Source organism: Pleurodeles waltl, chromosome 4_1 (genome assembly GCF_031143425.1).
Source record: "Pleurodeles waltl isolate 20211129_DDA chromosome 4_1, aPleWal1.hap1.20221129, whole genome shotgun sequence".
Lineage (NCBI taxonomy): Eukaryota > Metazoa > Chordata > Amphibia > Caudata > Salamandridae > Pleurodeles > Pleurodeles waltl.
This window is the reverse complement of record NC_090442.1, coordinates 766,112,303-766,133,957: the sequence shown is the minus strand read 5'-3', so window position 1 is coordinate 766,133,957 and position 21,655 is coordinate 766,112,303. Positions and strand designations below refer to the sequence as shown.

The window sequence follows — 21,655 nt, the reverse complement described above, 5'->3', positions numbered from 1 at the left end:
ATGGTTTTTAACACAGTGGGGGCTTGGCTGCAGGGCCTGGCTTGTGGCCAGGGCCTTTACCCATCAACCCATGTACTGTCAACCCCACACAGCGCAAGGCCTTTGGCTGTGCACGGCGGGCAGTGGGGGTGGCCACAAGGACTGGTCTGCGGTCAGGGCCTGCACCCAACCACCCATGTACTGCCAAAACAACACTACGCACAGCCTTCACCTGTGTGAGGTGGAGGGGTGGTTGCAGGGCCTGGTCTGTGGTCAGGCCCTGCACCCAATACCCCACGTGGTGCCAACCCCACACGGGCTGGTTGAGTGACTGCATGTATTTTTTTCCCAACGGTCTCAGGATTTGCAGATCTGCTCTGGATTTGCGGTTCCAGAGCGGATCTGCAGTTCTGTCGTGAATTTACATGGGGATTCATGCTGAGCCCCATGGTGGATCCGCAAATTATCCGGAAAAAAAAAATGGGGCAATTTGTTGCTCATGGGGGTCCCTCAGGGACTACCCATCAGCCCTATGTTAATTTGTTGTGTTAATTTAACTTATATTGCGCACAAATCACACCGAGAATGGTTTCCCTGCAAAGTTTGCCATACAGACTACAGATACAGAGAAATGTCAAAGAATTAAAACAGTGCAGTCTTAAGCAATTTCCTAAATTTGATATGATCTGGGCACCAGCGAACGGTTAAAGTGAGAGCATTCCAGTAAAAGGGGGCCAGGTGTCAACACCAGGGCAGTGCGCGCTCTATTGGCGACTAGAATGCAAAAACCCAACACTCTCAAGACAACGTAATTTATGCATTGTGCTGATATGTTGTTGTTTAACCTTTTTGCATTGCAGAGTTCAATCCTGAAGACTTATTTTTAATGTGCTTACAAATGCTGTTAATTTGCAATGTATTGCTGCAGGCCTTCAGAGTGTGTTAGGGTATGGTCCCTTTCCAGGGCCTTCTACAGACTTTCCCTTCAACATGCCTGGGTGTGGTTGTGGGTTGGGCCAAGACTATATAAAGGAACCAGCCCAGCTCCAAGTGCTCACTATTCAGAGGTCCCGGTGCAGAGCAGCAGCTACTTACTGAGCTCCTGTCCCGGTGGCCTATTTGATCTTCCAGACATCTGACTTTCATTCTTCATTTGGAGATCCTTGTTCTGGGCGGTAAGACGGTGGTTGGGCTGGCCTCCCGACGCCGTTATCGAGAACTCTCATGTTCTTGGGCCTAATTCTTTTATGATTTGACAGAGTACTTTGCGGGTGTGAAATATGCGCTTGAGTGTTTGTGACATTTGCAGGGTGACTTGCGAATCAGCAAGACGCGTGATTCGTTTCATGATAATTTAATCTTTTTATTCATTGCGCGCTACCATTTCTTGACATTTACATGGTGGCTTAAGAATCGGCAAGACGCGCGATTCGTTTTATGGGGTTTTAACTTTGTTGTTCATTGCGTGCTACCATTTCTTGACATTTACATGGTGGCTTAAGAATCGGCAAAAGACGCGTGATTCGTTTCATTGTACTTTGATCTTGTTATTCATTGTGAGCTGTTATTTCTTGGCATTTACATCGTGGTTTACGAATCGGCAAGACGCGTGATTCGTTTAATGATGATTTGACTTTGATATTCATTGCGTACTACCATTTCTTGGCTTTTTACATGGTGATACTCGAATCGGCAAGACGCATGATTCTCTCCTCGAGTTTAATTCATGTTGTTTATTGTATGTGTAGGAAGTTGGCTCTGTATGTGCTATTTCAAAGTAAGGAATAGCATGCACAGAGTCCAAGGGTTCCCCTTAGAGGTAAAAATAGTGGTAAAAATAGATAATACTAATGCTCTATTTTGTGGTAGTGTGGTCGAGCAGTAGGCTTATCCAAGGAGTAGTGTTAAGCATTTGTTGTACATACACATAGACAATAAATGAGGTACACACACTCAGAGACAAATCCAGCCAATAGGTTTTTGTATAGAAAAATATCTTTTCTTAGTTTATTTTAAGAACCACAGGTTCAAATTCTACATGTAATATCTCATTCGAAAGGTATTGCAGGTAAGTACTTTAGGAACTTCAAATCATCAAAATTGCATGTATACTTTTCAAGTTATTGACAAATAGCTGTTTGGAAAGTGGACACTTAGTGCAATTTTCACAGTTCCTAGGGGAGGTAAGTTTTGGTTAGTTTTACCAGGTAAGTAAGACACTTACAGGGTTCAGTTCTTGGTCCAAGGTAGCCCACCGTTGGGGGTTCAGAGCAACCCCAAAGTCACCACACCAGCAGCTCAGGGCCGGTCAGGTGCAGAGTTCAAAGTGGTGCCCAAAACACATAGGCTAGAATGGAGAGAAGGGGGTGCCCCGGTTCCGGTCTGCTTGCAGGTAAGTACCCGCGTCTTCGGAGGGCAGACCAGGGGGGTTTTGTAGGGCACCGGGGGGGACACAAGTCCACACAGAAATTTCACCCTCAGCGGCGCGGGGGCGGCCGGGTGCAGTGTAGAAACCAGCGTCGGGTTCGCAATGTTAGTCTATGAGAGATCTCGGGATCTCTTCAGCGCTGCAGGCAGGCAAGGGGGGGATTCCTCGGGGAAACCTCCACTTGGGCAAGGGAGAGGGACTCCTGGGGGTCACTCCTCCAGTGAAAGTCCGGTCCTTCAGGTCCTGGGGGCTGCGGGTGCAGGGTCTCTCCCAGGCGTCGGGACTTTAGGTTCAAAGAGTCGCGGTCAGGGGAAGCCTCGGGATTCCCTCTGCAGGCGGCGCTGTGGGGGCTCAGGGGGGACAGGTTTTGGTACTCACAGTATCAGAGTAGTCCTGGGGTCCCTCCTGAGGTGTTGGATCGCCACCAGCCGAGTCGGGGTCGCCGGGTGCAGTGTTGCAAGTCTCACGCTTCTTGCGGGGAGCTTGCAGGGTTCTTTAAAGCTGCTGGAAACAAAGTTGCAGCTTTTCTTGGAGCAGGTCCGCTGTCCTCGGGAGTTTCTTGTCTTTTCAAAGCAGGGGCAGTCCTCAGAGGATGTCGAGGTCGCTGGTCCCTTTGGAAGGCGTCGCTGGAGCAGGATCTTTGGAAGGCAGGAGACAGGCCGGTGAGTTTCTGGAGCCAAGGCAGTTGTCGTCTTCTGGTCTTCCGCTGCAGGGGTTTTCAGCTGGGCAGTCCTTCTTCTTGTAGTTGCAGGAATCTAATTTTCTAGGGTTCAGGGTAGCCCTTAAATACTAAATTTAAGGGCGTGTTTAGGTCTGGGGGGTTAGTAGCCAATGGCTACTAGCCCTGAGGGTGGGTACACCCTCTTTGTGCCTCCTCCCAAGGGGAGGGGGTCACAATCCTAACCCTATTGGGGGAATCCTCCATCTGCAAGATGGAGGATTTCTAAAAGTTAGAGTCACCTCAGCTCAGGACACCTTAGGGGCTGTCCTGACTGGCCAGTGACTCCTCCTTGTTATTCTCATTATTTTCTCCGGCCTTGCCGCCAAAAGTGGGGCCTGGCCGGAGGGGGCGGGCAACTCCACTAGCTGGAGTGTCCTGCTGGGTTGGCACAAAGGAGGTGAGCCTTTGAGGCTCACCGCCAGGTGTGACAATTCCTGCCTGGGAGAGGTGTTAGCATCTCCACCCAGTGCAGGCTTTGTTACTGGCCTCAGAGTGACAAAGGCACTCTCCCCATGGGGCCAGCAACATGTCTCGGTTTGTGGCAGGCTGCTAAAACTAGTCAGCCTACACAGATAGTCGGTTAAGTTTCAGGGGGCACCTCTAAGGTGCCCTCTGTGGTGTATTTTACAATAAAATGTACACTGGCATCAGTGTGCATTTATTGTGCTGAGAAGTTTGATACCAAACTTCCCAGTTTTCAGTGTAGCCATTATGGTGCTGTGGAGTTCGTGTTTGACAGACTCCCAGACCATATACTCTTATGGCTACCCTGTACTTACAATGTCTAAGGTTTTGTTTAGACACTGTAGGGGTACCATGCTCATGCACTGGTACCCTCACCTATGGTATAGTGCACCCTGCCTTAGGGCTGTAAGGCCTGCTAGAGGGGTGTCTTACCTATACTGCATAGGCAGTGAGAGGCTGGCATGGCACCCTGAGGGGAGTGCCATGTCGACTTACTCGTTTTGTCCTCACTAGCACACACAAGCTGGCAAGCAGTGTGTCTGTGCTGAGTGAGAGGTCTCCAGGGTGGCATAAGACATGCTGCAGCCCTTAGAGACCTTCCTTGGCATCAGGGCCCTTGGTACTAGAAGTACCAGTTACAAGGGACTTATCTGGATGCCAGGGTCTGCCAATTGTGGATACAAAAGTACAGGTTAGGGAAAGAACACTGGTGCTGGGGCCTGGTTAGCAGGCCTCAGCACACTTTCAATTGTAAACATAGCATCAGCAAAGGCAAAAAGTCAGGGGGCAACCATGCCAAGGAGGCATTTCCTTACACAACCCCCCCCCAAACGAAAGAGGATGAGACTAACCTTTCCCAAGAGAGTCTTCATTTTCTAAGTGGAAGAACCTGGAAAGGCCATCTGCATTGGCATGGGCAGTCCCAGGTCTGTGTTCCACTATAAAGTCCATTCCCTGTAGGGAGATGGACCACCTCAACAGTTTAGGATTTTCACCTTTCATTTGCATCAGCCATTTGAGAGGTCTGTGGTCAGTTTGAACTAGGAAGTGAGTCCCAAAGAGGTATGGTCTCAGCTTCTTCAGGGACCAAACCACAGCAAAGGCCTCCCTCTCAATGGCACTCCAACGCTGCTCCCTGGGGAGTAACCTCCTGCTAATGAAAGCAACAGGCTGGTCAAGGCCATCATCATTTGTTTGGGACAAAACTGCCCCTATCCCATGTTCAGAGGCATCAGTCTGCACAATGAACTGCTTAGAATAATCTGGAGCTTTTAGAACTGGTGCTGAGCACATTGCCTGTTTCAGGGTGTCAAAGGCCTGTTGGCATTCCACAGTCCAGTTTACTTTCTTGGGCATTTTCTTGGAGGTGAGTTCAGTGAGGGCTGTCACAATGGATCCATATCCCTTCACAAACCTCCTGTAATACCCAGTCAAGCCAAGGAATGCCCTGACTTGAGTCTGGGTTTTTGGAGCTACCCAGTCCAGAATAGTCTGGATCTTGGGTTGGAGTGGCTGAACTTGGCCTCCACCTACAAGGTGTCCCAAGTAAACCACAGTTCCCTGCCCTATCTGGCATTTGGATGCCTTGATAGAGAGGCCTGCAGATTGCAGAGCCTTCAAAACCTTCCTCAGGTGGACCAGGTGATCCTGCCAGGTGGAGCTAAAGACAGCAATATCATCAAGATAAGCTGTGCTAAAGGACCCCAAGCCAGCAAGGACTTGATTCACCAACCTTTGGAAGGTGGCAGGGGCATTCTTTAAACCAAAGGGCATAACAGTAAACTGATAATGCCCATCAGGTGTGGAGAATGCTGTCTTTTCTTTTGCTCCAGGTGCCATTTTTATTTGCCAGTACCCTGCTGTCAAGTCAAAGGTACTTAGAAATTTGGCAGCACCTAATTTATCAATGAGCTCATCAGCTCTTGGAATTGGATGGGCATCTGTCTTGGTGACAGAATTGAGCCCTCTGTAGTCCACACAAAACCTCATCTCTTTCTTTCCATCTTTGGTGTGAGGTTTGGGGACTAAGACCACTGGGCTAGCCCAGGGGCTGTCAGAGCGCTCAATTACTCCCAATTCCAGCATCTTGTGGACTTCCACCTTGATGCTTTCCTTAACATGGTCCGACTGTCTAAAGATTTTGTTCTTGACAGGCATGCTGTCTCCTGTGTCCACATCATGGGTACACAGGTGTGTCTGACCAGGGGTTAAGGAGAAGAGTTCAGGAAACTGTTGTAGGACTCTCCTACAATCAGCTTGCTGTTGGCCAGAGAGGGTGTCTGAGTAGATCACTCCATCTACTGTCCCATCTTTTGGGTCTGATGACAGAAGATCAGGGAGAGGTTCACTCTCTGCTTCCTGATCCTCATCTGTTACCATCAACAGATTCACATCAGCCCTGTCATGGAAGAGCTTAAGGCGGTTCACATGGATCACCCTCTTGGGGCTCCTGCTTGTGCCCAGGTCCACCAAGTAGGTGACCTGACTCTTCCTCTCTAGTACTGGGTAAGGGCCACTCCATTTGTCCTGGAGTGCCCTGGGAGCCACAGGCTCCAGAACCCAGACTTTCTGCCCTGGTTGGAACTCAACCAGTGCAGCCTTTTGGTCATACCAAAACTTCTGGAGCTGTTGGCTGGCCTCAAGGTTTTTGGTTGCCTTTTCCATGTACTCTGCCATTCTAGAGCGAAGGCCAAGTACATAGTCCACTATGTCCTGTTTAGGCTCATGGAGAGGTCTCTCCCAGCCTTCTTTAACAAGGGCAAGTGGTCCCCTTACAGGATGACCAAACAGAAGTTCAAAGGGTGAGAATCCTACTCCCTTCTGTGGCACCTCTCTGTAGGCGAAAAGCAGACATGGCAAGAGGACATCCCATCTCCTTTTGAGCTTTTCTGGGAGCCCCATGATCATGCCTTTTAATGTCTTGTTGAATCTCTCAACCAAGCCATTAGTTTGTGGATGGTATGGTGTAGTGAATTTATAAGTCACTCCACACTCATTCCACATGTGCTTTAGGTATGCTGACATGAAGTTGGTACCTCTGTCAGACACCACCTCCTTAGGGAAACCCACTCTGGTAAAGATACCAATGAGGGCCTTGGCTACTGCAGGGGCAGTAGTCGACCTAAGGGGGATAGCTTCAGGATACCTGGTAGCATGATCCACTACTACCAGGATATACATATTTCCTGAGGCTGTGGGCGGTTCCAGGGGACCAACTATGTCCACACCCACTCTTTCAAAGGGAACCCCCACCACTGGAAGTGGAATGAGGGGGGCCTTTGGATGCCCACCTGTCTTACCACTGGCTTGACAGGTGGGGCAGGAGAGGCAAAACTCCTTAACCATGTTGGACATATTGGGCCAGTAGAAGTGGTTGACTAACCTCTCCCACGTCTTGGTTTGTCCCAAATGTCCAGCAAGGGGAATGTCATGGGCCAATGTTAGGATGAACTTCCTGAACAGCTGAGGCACTACCACTCTCCTAGTGGCACCAGGTTTGGGGTCTCTGGCCTCAGTGTACAGGAGTCCATCTTCCCAATAGACCCTATGCGTTCCATTTTTCTTGCCTTTGGACTCTTCAGCAGCTTGCTGCCTAAGGCCTTCAAGAGAGGGACAGGTTTCTTGTCCCTTACACAGCTCCTCCCTTGAGGGTCCCCCTGGGCCTAAGAGCTCAACCTGATAAGGTTCAAGCTCCAAAGGCTCAGTTCCCTCAGAGGGCAGAACTTCTTCCTGAGAAGAGATGTTCCCTTTCTTTTGCTGTGTTGCAGTTGGTTTCCCAACTGACTTTCCTGTTCTCTTGGTAGGCTGGGCCATTCTTCCAGACTCCAGCTCTACTTGTTCACCCTGTGCCTTGCACTGTGCTCTTGTTTTCACACACACCAGTTCAGGGATACCCAGCATTGCTGCATGGGTTTTTAGTTCTACCTCAGCCCATGCTGAGGACTCCAGGTCATTTCCAAGCAGACAGTCCACTGGGATATTTGAGGAGACCACCACCTGTTTCAGGCCATTGACCCCTCCCCATTCTAAAGTAACCATTGCCATGGGATGTACTTTTCTCTGATTGTCAGCGTTGGTGACTGTGTAAGTTTTTCCAGTCAGGTATTGGCCAGGGGAAACCAGTTTCTCTGTCACCATGGTGACACTGGCACCTGTATCCCTCAGGCCCTCTATTCTAGTCCCATTAATTAAGAGTTGCTGTCTGTATTTTTGCATGTTAGGCGGCCAGACAGCTAGTGTGGCTAAATCCACCCCACCCTCAGAAACTAGAGTAGCTTCAGTGTGGACCCTGATTTGCTCTGGGCACACTGTTGATCCCACTTGGAGACTAGCCATACCAGTGTTACCTGGATGGGAGTTTGGAGTGGAACCTTTCTTGGGACAGGCCTTGTCTCCAGTTTGGTGTCCATGCTGTTTACAGCTATGACACCAGGCCTTTTTGGGATCAAAGTTTTTACCCTTGTACCCATTGTTTTGTGAAGAGGCTCTGGGCCCACCCTCCTGTGCAGGTTTTTGGGGGCCTGTAGAAGACTCTTGACTATTTTTAGTTTTGGTTGTCTCATCACCCTTCCCCTGGGGAGTCTTTGTGACCCCTTTCTTTTGGTCACCCCCTGTTGAAGTCTTGGACACCCTTGTCTTGACCCAATGGTCCGCCTTCTTTCCCAATTCTTGGGGAGAAATTGGTCCTAGGTCTACCAGATGCTGATGCAGTTTATCATTGAAACAATTACTTAACAGGTGTTCTTTCACAAATAAATTGTACAGCCCATCATAATTACTTACACCACTGCCTTGAATCCAACCATCTAGTGTTTTCACTGAGTAGTCAACAAAGTCAACCCAGGTCTGGCTCGAGGATTTTTGAGCCCCCCTGAACCTAATCCTGTACTCCTCAGTGGAGAATCCAAAGCCCTCAATCAGGGTACCCTTCATGAGGTCATAAGATTCTGCATCTTGTCCAGAGAGTGTGAGGAGTCTATCCCTACACTTTCCTGTGAACATTTCCCAAAGGAGAGCACCCCAGTGAGATCTGTTCACTTTTCTGGTTACACAAGCCCTCTCAAAAGCTGTGAACCATTTGGTGATGTCATCACCATCTTCATATTTAGTTACAATCCCTTTAGGGATTTTCAACATGTCAGGAGAATCTCTGACCCTATTTATGTTGCTGCCACCATTGATGGGTCCTAGGCCCATCTCTTGTCTTTCCCTCTCTATGGCTAGGATCTGTCTTTCCAAAGCCAATCTTTTGGCCATCCTGGCTAACTGGATGTCCTCTTCACTGGGGCTATCCTCAGTGATTTCAGAGGTGTTGGTCTCTCCTGTGAGGGAACCAGCATCTCTGACTATTATTTTTGGAGTCAGGGTTTGAGGGACCCTGTTCTCCCTAGATAGGACTGGTAGGGGGGAATTGTCCTCCAAGTCACTATCCTCTTCCTCTGAGTTGCCACCCTCAGAGGGGTTGGCCTTTTCAAACTCTGCCAAAAGCTCCTGGAGCTGTATTTTGGTAGGTTTGGGGCCAATGGTTATTTTTTTGATATTACAGAGAGACCTTAGCTCCCTCATCTTAAGATGGAGGTAAGGTGTGGTGTCGAGTTCCACCACATTCATCTCTGTATCAGACATTATTTTGCTAAAAGTTGGAAGACTTTTTAAAGAATCTAAAACTGGTTCTAGAATCTAATTCAAACTTTTACAAACTTTTAAACTCTAAAAGAAATGCTAAACAGGATCTAACACAAGGCCCTAGCAGGTCTTTTAAGAATTTAGAAAACTTTTCAAATTGCAAAAATCAATTTCTAATGACAATTTTGGAATTTGTCGTGTGATCAGGTATTGGCTGAGTAGTCCAGCAAATGCAAAGTCTTGTACCCCACCGCTGATCCACCAATGTAGGAAGTTGGCTCTGTATGTGCTATTTCAAAGTAAGGAATAGCATGCACAGAGTCCAAGGGTTCCCCTTAGAGGTAAAAATAGTGGTAAAAATAGATAATACTAATGCTCTATTTTGTGGTAGTGTGGTCGAGCAGTAGGCTTATCCAAGGAGTAGTGTTAAGCATTTGTTGTACATACACATAGACAATAAATGAGGTACACACACTCAGAGACAAATCCAGCCAATAGGTTTTTGTATAGAAAAATATCTTTTCTTAGTTTATTTTAAGAACCACAGGTTCAAATTCTACATGTAATATCTCATTCGAAAGGTATTGCAGGTAAGTACTTTAGGAACTTCAAATCATCAAAATTGCATGTATACTTTTCAAGTTATTGACAAATAGCTGTTTGGAAAGTGGACACTTAGTGCAATTTTCACAGTTCCTAGGGGAGGTAAGTTTTGGTTAGTTTTACCAGGTAAGTAAGACACTTACAGGGTTCAGTTCTTGGTCCAAGGTAGCCCACCGTTGGGGGTTCAGAGCAACCCCAAAGTCACCACACCAGCAGCTCAGGGCCGGTCAGGTGCAGAGTTCAAAGTGGTGCCCAAAACACATAGGCTAGAATGGAGAGAAGGGGGTGCCCCGGTTCCGGTCTGCTTGCAGGTAAGTACCCGCGTCTTCGGAGGGCAGACCAGGGGGGTTTTGTAGGGCACCGGGGGGGACACAAGTCCACACAGAAATTTCACCCTCAGCGGCGCGGGGGCGGCCGGGTGCAGTGTAGAAACCAGCGTCGGGTTCGCAATGTTAGTCTATGAGAGATCTCGGGATCTCTTCAGCGCTGCAGGCAGGCAAGGGGGGGATTCCTCGGGGAAACCTCCACTTGGGCAAGGGAGAGGGACTCCTGGGGGTCACTCCTCCAGTGAAAGTCCGGTCCTTCAGGTCCTGGGGGCTGCGGGTGCAGGGTCTCTCCCAGGCGTCGGGACTTTAGGTTCAAAGAGTCGCGGTCAGGGGAAGCCTCGGGATTCCCTCTGCAGGCGGCGCTGTGGGGGCTCAGGGGGGACAGGTTTTGGTACTCACAGTATCAGAGTAGTCCTGGGGTCCCTCCTGAGGTGTTGGATCGCCACCAGCCGAGTCGGGGTCGCCGGGTGCAGTGTTGCAAGTCTCACGCTTCTTGCGGGGAGCTTGCAGGGTTCTTTAAAGCTGCTGGAAACAAAGTTGCAGCTTTTCTTGGAGCAGGTCCGCTGTCCTCGGGAGTTTCTTGTCTTTTCAAAGCAGGGGCAGTCCTCAGAGGATGTCGAGGTCGCTGGTCCCTTTGGAAGGCGTCGCTGGAGCAGGATCTTTGGAAGGCAGGAGACAGGCCGGTGAGTTTCTGGAGCCAAGGCAGTTGTCGTCTTCTGGTCTTCCGCTGCAGGGGTTTTCAGCTGGGCAGTCCTTCTTCTTGTAGTTGCAGGAATCTAATTTTCTAGGGTTCAGGGTAGCCCTTAAATACTAAATTTAAGGGCGTGTTTAGGTCTGGGGGGTTAGTAGCCAATGGCTACTAGCCCTGAGGGTGGGTACACCCTCTTTGTGCCTCCTCCCAAGGGGAGGGGGTCACAATCCTAACCCTATTGGGGGAATCCTCCATCTGCAAGATGGAGGATTTCTAAAAGTTAGAGTCACCTCAGCTCAGGACACCTTAGGGGCTGTCCTGACTGGCCAGTGACTCCTCCTTGTTATTCTCATTATTTTCTCCGGCCTTGCCGCCAAAAGTGGGGCCTGGCCGGAGGGGGCGGGCAACTCCACTAGCTGGAGTGTCCTGCTGGGTTGGCACAAAGGAGGTGAGCCTTTGAGGCTCACCGCCAGGTGTGACAATTCCTGCCTGGGAGAGGTGTTAGCATCTCCACCCAGTGCAGGCTTTGTTACTGGCCTCAGAGTGACAAAGGCACTCTCCCCATGGGGCCAGCAACATGTCTCGGTTTGTGGCAGGCTGCTAAAACTAGTCAGCCTACACAGATAGTCGGTTAAGTTTCAGGGGGCACCTCTAAGGTGCCCTCTGTGGTGTATTTTACAATAAAATGTACACTGGCATCAGTGTGCATTTATTGTGCTGAGAAGTTTGATACCAAACTTCCCAGTTTTCAGTGTAGCCATTATGGTGCTGTGGAGTTCGTGTTTGACAGACTCCCAGACCATATACTCTTATGGCTACCCTGTACTTACAATGTCTAAGGTTTTGTTTAGACACTGTAGGGGTACCATGCTCATGCACTGGTACCCTCACCTATGGTATAGTGCACCCTGCCTTAGGGCTGTAAGGCCTGCTAGAGGGGTGTCTTACCTATACTGCATAGGCAGTGAGAGGCTGGCATGGCACCCTGAGGGGAGTGCCATGTCGACTTACTCGTTTTGTCCTCACTAGCACACACAAGCTGGCAAGCAGTGTGTCTGTGCTGAGTGAGAGGTCTCCAGGGTGGCATAAGACATGCTGCAGCCCTTAGAGACCTTCCTTGGCATCAGGGCCCTTGGTACTAGAAGTACCAGTTACAAGGGACTTATCTGGATGCCAGGGTCTGCCAATTGTGGATACAAAAGTACAGGTTAGGGAAAGAACACTGGTGCTGGGGCCTGGTTAGCAGGCCTCAGCACACTTTCAATTGTAAACATAGCATCAGCAAAGGCAAAAAGTCAGGGGGCAACCATGCCAAGGAGGCATTTCCTTACACAACCCCCCCCCAAACGAAAGAGGATGAGACTAACCTTTCCCAAGAGAGTCTTCATTTTCTAAGTGGAAGAACCTGGAAAGGCCATCTGCATTGGCATGGGCAGTCCCAGGTCTGTGTTCCACTATAAAGTCCATTCCCTGTAGGGAGATGGACCACCTCAACAGTTTAGGATTTTCACCTTTCATTTGCATCAGCCATTTGAGAGGTCTGTGGTCAGTTTGAACTAGGAAGTGAGTCCCAAAGAGGTATGGTCTCAGCTTCTTCAGGGACCAAACCACAGCAAAGGCCTCCCTCTCAATGGCACTCCAACGCTGCTCCCTGGGGAGTAACCTCCTGCTAATGAAAGCAACAGGCTGGTCAAGGCCATCATCATTTGTTTGGGACAAAACTGCCCCTATCCCATGTTCAGAGGCATCAGTCTGCACAATGAACTGCTTAGAATAATCTGGAGCTTTTAGAACTGGTGCTGAGCACATTGCCTGTTTCAGGGTGTCAAAGGCCTGTTGGCATTCCACAGTCCAGTTTACTTTCTTGGGCATTTTCTTGGAGGTGAGTTCAGTGAGGGCTGTCACAATGGATCCATATCCCTTCACAAACCTCCTGTAATACCCAGTCAAGCCAAGGAATGCCCTGACTTGAGTCTGGGTTTTTGGAGCTACCCAGTCCAGAATAGTCTGGATCTTGGGTTGGAGTGGCTGAACTTGGCCTCCACCTACAAGGTGTCCCAAGTAAACCACAGTTCCCTGCCCTATCTGGCATTTGGATGCCTTGATAGAGAGGCCTGCAGATTGCAGAGCCTTCAAAACCTTCCTCAGGTGGACCAGGTGATCCTGCCAGGTGGAGCTAAAGACAGCAATATCATCAAGATAAGCTGTGCTAAAGGACCCCAAGCCAGCAAGGACTTGATTCACCAACCTTTGGAAGGTGGCAGGGGCATTCTTTAAACCAAAGGGCATAACAGTAAACTGATAATGCCCATCAGGTGTGGAGAATGCTGTCTTTTCTTTTGCTCCAGGTGCCATTTTTATTTGCCAGTACCCTGCTGTCAAGTCAAAGGTACTTAGAAATTTGGCAGCACCTAATTTATCAATGAGCTCATCAGCTCTTGGAATTGGATGGGCATCTGTCTTGGTGACAGAATTGAGCCCTCTGTAGTCCACACAAAACCTCATCTCTTTCTTTCCATCTTTGGTGTGAGGTTTGGGGACTAAGACCACTGGGCTAGCCCAGGGGCTGTCAGAGCGCTCAATTACTCCCAATTCCAGCATCTTGTGGACTTCCACCTTGATGCTTTCCTTAACATGGTCCGACTGTCTAAAGATTTTGTTCTTGACAGGCATGCTGTCTCCTGTGTCCACATCATGGGTACACAGGTGTGTCTGACCAGGGGTTAAGGAGAAGAGTTCAGGAAACTGTTGTAGGACTCTCCTACAATCAGCTTGCTGTTGGCCAGAGAGGGTGTCTGAGTAGATCACTCCATCTACTGTCCCATCTTTTGGGTCTGATGACAGAAGATCAGGGAGAGGTTCACTCTCTGCTTCCTGATCCTCATCTGTTACCATCAACAGATTCACATCAGCCCTGTCATGGAAGAGCTTAAGGCGGTTCACATGGATCACCCTCTTGGGGCTCCTGCTTGTGCCCAGGTCCACCAAGTAGGTGACCTGACTCTTCCTCTCTAGTACTGGGTAAGGGCCACTCCATTTGTCCTGGAGTGCCCTGGGAGCCACAGGCTCCAGAACCCAGACTTTCTGCCCTGGTTGGAACTCAACCAGTGCAGCCTTTTGGTCATACCAAAACTTCTGGAGCTGTTGGCTGGCCTCAAGGTTTTTGGTTGCCTTTTCCATGTACTCTGCCATTCTAGAGCGAAGGCCAAGTACATAGTCCACTATGTCCTGTTTAGGCTCATGGAGAGGTCTCTCCCAGCCTTCTTTAACAAGGGCAAGTGGTCCCCTTACAGGATGACCAAACAGAAGTTCAAAGGGTGAGAATCCTACTCCCTTCTGTGGCACCTCTCTGTAGGCGAAAAGCAGACATGGCAAGAGGACATCCCATCTCCTTTTGAGCTTTTCTGGGAGCCCCATGATCATGCCTTTTAATGTCTTGTTGAATCTCTCAACCAAGCCATTAGTTTGTGGATGGTATGGTGTAGTGAATTTATAAGTCACTCCACACTCATTCCACATGTGCTTTAGGTATGCTGACATGAAGTTGGTACCTCTGTCAGACACCACCTCCTTAGGGAAACCCACTCTGGTAAAGATACCAATGAGGGCCTTGGCTACTGCAGGGGCAGTAGTCGACCTAAGGGGGATAGCTTCAGGATACCTGGTAGCATGATCCACTACTACCAGGATATACATATTTCCTGAGGCTGTGGGCGGTTCCAGGGGACCAACTATGTCCACACCCACTCTTTCAAAGGGAACCCCCACCACTGGAAGTGGAATGAGGGGGGCCTTTGGATGCCCACCTGTCTTACCACTGGCTTGACAGGTGGGGCAGGAGAGGCAAAACTCCTTAACCATGTTGGACATATTGGGCCAGTAGAAGTGGTTGACTAACCTCTCCCACGTCTTGGTTTGTCCCAAATGTCCAGCAAGGGGAATGTCATGGGCCAATGTTAGGATGAACTTCCTGAACAGCTGAGGCACTACCACTCTCCTAGTGGCACCAGGTTTGGGGTCTCTGGCCTCAGTGTACAGGAGTCCATCTTCCCAATAGACCCTATGCGTTCCATTTTTCTTGCCTTTGGACTCTTCAGCAGCTTGCTGCCTAAGGCCTTCAAGAGAGGGACAGGTTTCTTGTCCCTTACACAGCTCCTCCCTTGAGGGTCCCCCTGGGCCTAAGAGCTCAACCTGATAAGGTTCAAGCTCCAAAGGCTCAGTTCCCTCAGAGGGCAGAACTTCTTCCTGAGAAGAGATGTTCCCTTTCTTTTGCTGTGTTGCAGTTGGTTTCCCAACTGACTTTCCTGTTCTCTTGGTAGGCTGGGCCATTCTTCCAGACTCCAGCTCTACTTGTTCACCCTGTGCCTTGCACTGTGCTCTTGTTTTCACACACACCAGTTCAGGGATACCCAGCATTGCTGCATGGGTTTTTAGTTCTACCTCAGCCCATGCTGAGGACTCCAGGTCATTTCCAAGCAGACAGTCCACTGGGATATTTGAGGAGACCACCACCTGTTTCAGGCCATTGACCCCTCCCCATTCTAAAGTAACCATTGCCATGGGATGTACTTTTCTCTGATTGTCAGCGTTGGTGACTGTGTAAGTTTTTCCAGTCAGGTATTGGCCAGGGGAAACCAGTTTCTCTGTCACCATGGTGACACTGGCACCTGTATCCCTCAGGCCCTCTATTCTAGTCCCATTAATTAAGAGTTGCTGTCTGTATTTTTGCATGTTAGGCGGCCAGACAGCTAGTGTGGCTAAATCCACCCCACCCTCAGAAACTAGAGTAGCTTCAGTGTGGACCCTGATTTGCTCTGGGCACACTGTTGATCCCACTTGGAGACTAGCCATACCAGTGTTACCTGGATGGGAGTTTGGAGTGGAACCTTTCTTGGGACAGGCCTTGTCTCCAGTTTGGTGTCCATGCTGTTTACAGCTATGACACCAGGCCTTTTTGGGATCAAAGTTTTTACCCTTGTACCCATTGTTTTGTGAAGAGGCTCTGGGCCCACCCTCCTGTGCAGGTTTTTGGGGGCCTGTAGAAGACTCTTGACTATTTTTAGTTTTGGTTGTCTCATCACCCTTCCCCTGGGGAGTCTTTGTGACCCCTTTCTTTTGGTCACCCCCTGTTGAAGTCTTGGACACCCTTGTCTTGACCCAATGGTCCGCCTTCTTTCCCAATTCTTGGGGAGAAATTGGTCCTAGGTCTACCAGATGCTGATGCAGTTTATCATTGAAACAATTACTTAACAGGTGTTCTTTCACAAATAAATTGTACAGCCCATCATAATTACTTACACCACTGCCTTGAATCCAACCATCTAGTGTTTTCACTGAGTAGTCAACAAAGTCAACCCAGGTCTGGCTCGAGGATTTTTGAGCCCCCCTGAACCTAATCCTGTACTCCTCAGTGGAGAATCCAAAGCCCTCAATCAGGGTACCCTTCATGAGGTCATAAGATTCTGCATCTTGTCCAGAGAGTGTGAGGAGTCTATCCCTACACTTTCCTGTGAACATTTCCCAAAGGAAAGCACCCCAGTGAGATCTGTTCACTTTTCTGGTTACACAAGCCCTCTCAAAAGCTGTGAACCATTTGGTGATGTCATCACCATCTTCATATTTAGTTACAATCCCTTTAGGGATTTTCAACATGTCAGGAGAATCTCTGACCCTATTTATGTTGCTGCCACCATTGATGGGTCCTAGGCCCATCTCTTGTCTTTCCCTCTCTATGGCTAGGATCTGTCTTTCCAAAGCCAATCTTTTGGCCATCCTGGCTAACTGGATGTCCTCTTCACTGGGGCTATCCTCAGTGATTTCAGAGGTGTTGGTCTCTCCTGTGAGGGAACCAGCATCTCTGACTATTATTTTTGGAGTCAGGGTTTGAGGGACCCTGTTCTCCCTAGATAGGACTGGTAGGGGGGAATTGTCCTCCAAGTCACTATCCTCTTCCTCTGAGTTGCCACCCTCAGAGGGGTTGGCCTTTTCAAACTCTGCCAAAAGCTCCTGGAGCTGTATTTTGGTAGGTTTGGGGCCAATGGTTATTTTTTTGATATTACAGAGAGACCTTAGCTCCCTCATCTTAAGATGGAGGTAAGGTGTGGTGTCGAGTTCCACCACATTCATCTCTGTATCAGACATTATTTTGCTAAAAGTTGGAAGACTTTTTAAAGAATCTAAAACTGGTTCTAGAATCTAATTCAAACTTTTACAAACTTTTAAACTCTAAAAGAAATGCTAAACAGGATCTAACACAAGGCCCTAGCAGGTCTTTTAAGAATTTAGAAAACTTTTCAAATTGCAAAAATCAATTTCTAATGACAATTTTGGAATTTGTCGTGTGATCAGGTATTGGCTGAGTAGTCCAGCAAATGCAAAGTCTTGTACCCCACCGCTGATCCACCAATGTAGGAAGTTGGCTCTGTATGTGCTATTTCAAAGTAAGGAATAGCATGCACAGAGTCCAAGGGTTCCCCTTAGAGGTAAAAATAGTGGTAAAAATAGATAATACTAATGCTCTATTTTGTGGTAGTGTGGTCGAGCAGTAGGCTTATCCAAGGAGTAGTGTTAAGCATTTGTTGTACATACACATAGACAATAAATGAGGTACACACACTCAGAGACAAATCCAGCCAATAGGTTTTTGTATAGAAAAATATCTTTTCTTAGTTTATTTTAAGAACCACAGGTTCAAATTCTACATGTAATATCTCATTCGAAAGGTATTGCAGGTAAGTACTTTAGGAACTTCAAATCATCAAAATTGCATGTATACTTTTCAAGTTATTGACAAATAGCTGTTTGGAAAGTGGACACTTAGTGCAATTTTCACAGTTCCTAGGGGAGGTAAGTTTTGGTTAGTTTTACCAGGTAAGTAAGACACTTACAGGGTTCAGTTCTTGGTCCAAGGTAGCCCACCGTTGGGGGTTCAGAGCAACCCCAAAGTCACCACACCAGCAGCTCAGGGCCGGTCAGGTGCAGAGTTCAAAGTGGTGCCCAAAACACATAGGCTAGAATGGAGAGAAGGGGGTGCCCCGGTTCCGGTCTGCTTGCAGGTAAGTACCCGCGTCTTCGGAGGGCAGACCAGGGGGGTTTTGTAGGGCACCGGGGGGGACACAAGTCCACACAGAAATTTCACCCTCAGCGGCGCGGGGGCGGCCGGGTGCAGTGTAGAAACCAGCGTCGGGTTCGCAATGTTAGTCTATGAGAGATCTCGGGATCTCTTCAGCGCTGCAGGCAGGCAAGGGGGGGATTCCTCGGGGAAACCTCCACTTGGGCAAGGGAGAGGGACTCCTGGGGGTCACTCCTCCAGTGAAAGTCCGGTCCTTCAGGTCCTGGGGGCTGCGGGTGCAGGGTCTCTCCCAGGCGTCGGGACTTTAGGTTCAAAGAGTCGCGGTCAGGGGAAGCCTCGGGATTCCCTCTGCAGGCGGCGCTGTGGGGGCTCAGGGGGGACAGGTTTTGGTACTCACAGTATCAGAGTAGTCCTGGGGTCCCTCCTGAGGTGTTGGATCGCCACCAGCCGAGTCGGGGTCGCCGGGTGCAGTGTTGCAAGTCTCACGCTTCTTGCGGGGAGCTTGCAGGGTTCTTTAAAGCTGCTGGAAACAAAGTTGCAGCTTTTCTTGGAGCAGGTCCGCTGTCCTCGGGAGTTTCTTGTCTTTTCGAAGCAGGGGCAGTCCTCAGAGGATGTCGAGGTCGCTGGTCCCTTTGGAAGGCGTCGCTGGAGCAGGATCTTTGGAAGGCAGGAGACAGGCCGGTGAGTTTCTGGAGCCAAGGCAGTTGTCGTCTTCTGGTCTTCCGCTGCAGGGGTTTTCAGCTGGGCAGTCCTTCTTCTTGTAGTTGCAGGAATCTAATTTTCTAGGGTTCAGGGTAGCCCTTAAATACTAAATTTAAGGGCGTGTTTAGGTCTGGGGGGTTAGTAGCCAATGGCTACTAGCCCTGAGGGTGGGTACACCCTCTTTGTGCCTCCTCCCAAGGGGAGGGGGTCACAATCCTAACCCTATTGGGGGAATCCTCCATCTGCAAGATGGAGGATTTCTAAAAGTTAGAGTCACCTCAGCTCAGGACACCTTAGGGGCTGTCCTGACTGGCCAGTGACTCCTCCTTGTTATTCTCATTATTTTCTCCGGCCTTGCCGCCAAAAGTGGGGCCTGGCCGGAGGGGGCGGGCAACTCCACTAGCTGGAGTGTCCTGCTGGGTTGGCACAAAGGAGGTGAGCCTTTGAGGCTCACCGCCAGGTGTGACAATTCCTGCCTGGGAGAGGTGTTAGCATCTCCACCCAGTGCAGGCTTTGTTACTGGCCTCAGAGTGACAAAGGCACTCTCCCCATGGGGCCAGCAACATGTCTCGGTTTGTGGCAGGCTGCTAAAACTAGTCAGCCTACACAGATAGTCGGTTAAGTTTCAGGGGGCACCTCTAAGGTGCCCTCTGTGGTGTATTTTACAATAAAATGTACACTGGCATCAGTGTGCATTTATTGTGCTGAGAAGTTTGATACCAAACTTCCCAGTTTTCAGTGTAGCCATTATGGTGCTGTGGAGTTCGTGTTTGACAGACTCCCAGACCATATACTCTTATGGCTACCCTGTACTTACAATGTCTAAGGTTTTGTTTAGACACTGTAGGGGTACCATGCTCATGCACTGGTACCCTCACCTATGGTATAGTGCACCCTGCCTTAGGGCTGTAAGGCCTGCTAGAGGGGTGTCTTACCTATACTGCATAGGCAGTGAGAGGCTGGCATGGCACCCTGAGGGGAGTGCCATGTCGACTTACTCGTTTTGTCCTCACTAGCACACACAAGCTGGCAAGCAGTGTGTCTGTGCTGAGTGAGAGGTCTCCAGGGTGGCATAAGACATGCTGCAGCCCTTAGAGACCTTCCTTGGCATCAGGGCCCTTGGTACTAGAAGTACCAGTTACAAGGGACTTATCTGGATGCCAGGGTCTGCCAATTGTGGATACAAAAGTACAGGTTAGGGAAAGAACACTGGTGCTGGGGCCTGGTTAGCAGGCCTCAGCACACTTTCAATTGTAAACATAGCATCAGCAAAGGCAAAAAGTCAGGGGGCAACCATGCCAAGGAGGCATTTCCTTACAGTATGCCACTATTCTAAGATATTTATCATGTAATATTCGAGTTGACAAGTTATGTGATTTGTTTTTCCTGAATCCATATTGTGTTATTCATGGTGCACAATCCTTTTATGGTGTTTACTATATATATATATAAAATTCTACAATATGCGCAATTTGTGTTGAAACATTTTAAGAGTATACAGAAGATCAGAGTGTCTAGATGCAATATTGTATGGTCCTAGTATGCATTCTCAAAAAAGGATTTATATGACTGGTTTAAAATTTAGTCAGAACGTTTTTTCTGATTCTCATGTAAAGGAAAGTACTTGAATAAGAAAGTTTTCATTTAATCCATCTTGATTCCCTTACAGGTATCCGGCCATCTTGAAACTTAGTCATTTTAAACTTAATTCTTAGATTGTTCATGTTTTCACAATGACTATGCTTAGAATCGTAGTCTAGTATTGATTTCAGGAGATATAATTTTCATATTGTGTGTTCTAACCTTTTTCTTACTACAGGTCTCTTTCCCAGCTGTTTCCCTTCCTAATCCCCTCTTCCCCTCTTGAACTCTCTTAGCCTCTCTGATTTATCTATCAGAGTCTTGGAGCTGTTCAGTGGTGGACGTGTTGGGAACGTGCGCAGACTCCGAGGATCTGGTGACTGACACCAGGTTAGAGAAGGACCTGCCCCCTGATCAAGACTTTTTGATCCGTGGAATAGAAAGCAGCATTTTATCACTAGAGCATAAGGCTGTTACTGGACGATAAATAGTGAGCTTTGAAGATAGATAACAAGGCCCTTTTCCAATAAGCGATTTGTGAGTAAGACAACAGATTTTAAGAAAAATCCTCTTCCAAATAGACTACCCGTCAAGAGAACGTAAAAGAGGAGAAGATGCTGTTGTCGCAGGGAAATTACAGATGAGGTGTGCAGCAGTATTTTGCACAACCTCTATCCTGACCCCTTATCTAAATTTTTACTGTTATTTTACCCTAACTGTACCAAGCCGATAATCAAAATGGCTGCTGCAACTTTTTTCTCAGGTTGTGGCCAGCCAATCAGGGTCTTTATTTGGCACACAGATTCGCAAATCTGTAGCGGTGGATCCCCGTCTCTAGATATCTATTTAGTTATTTCTCCTTTAATATCCCGAAAACTACTGAACAGATTTACACCAAATCACAAAAAGCACGATCTGCACACCAACATCTACCGTTCTGACAAATTTGGTGTAAGTCCGTTCAGCGGTTCAGGCCTTAGTCATGTCTAAAATGCGATTTGGGAACCTCCCGAAACATTCAAGACAGCAGCTTAAGTGAGTGGCAAACTAGTTTTAAACATTTCGTGAAGGTTTGTGAAATGGCGCCAAAGTTATTGCCAGAGTAAAAAACGCTTTTCCTATGGAAACTAGGTCATAACTATAACTACCTACTGGCAAACGCAAGTAGATTATATATATATATATATATATATATATATATATATATATATATGGAAAATGTCACTTACCCAGCGTACATCTGTTCGTGGCATGTTCCGCTGCAGATTCACATGCTGTGCACTGTTCCTGCCATCTATTGTTGGGCTCGGAGTGTTACAAGTTGTTTTTCTTCGAAGAAATCTTTTCGAGTCACGGGACCGAGTGACTCCTCCCTTTCGGCTCCATTGCCCATGGGCATCGACTCCATCTTAGATTGTTTTCCCGCAGAGGGTAAGGTAGGAGTGATAGGGTGAGAATGGTA

At 48.4% G+C, this 21,655-nt stretch overlaps 1 protein-coding gene across 1 annotated transcript in view; it reads right to left on the bottom strand.

Moving 5' to 3' along the window:
* KCP (kielin cysteine rich BMP regulator) overlaps window positions 1–21,655 on the bottom strand; it is a 521,393-nt gene that overhangs the window by 202,766 nt on the left and 296,972 nt on the right. The window lies entirely within an intron of this gene.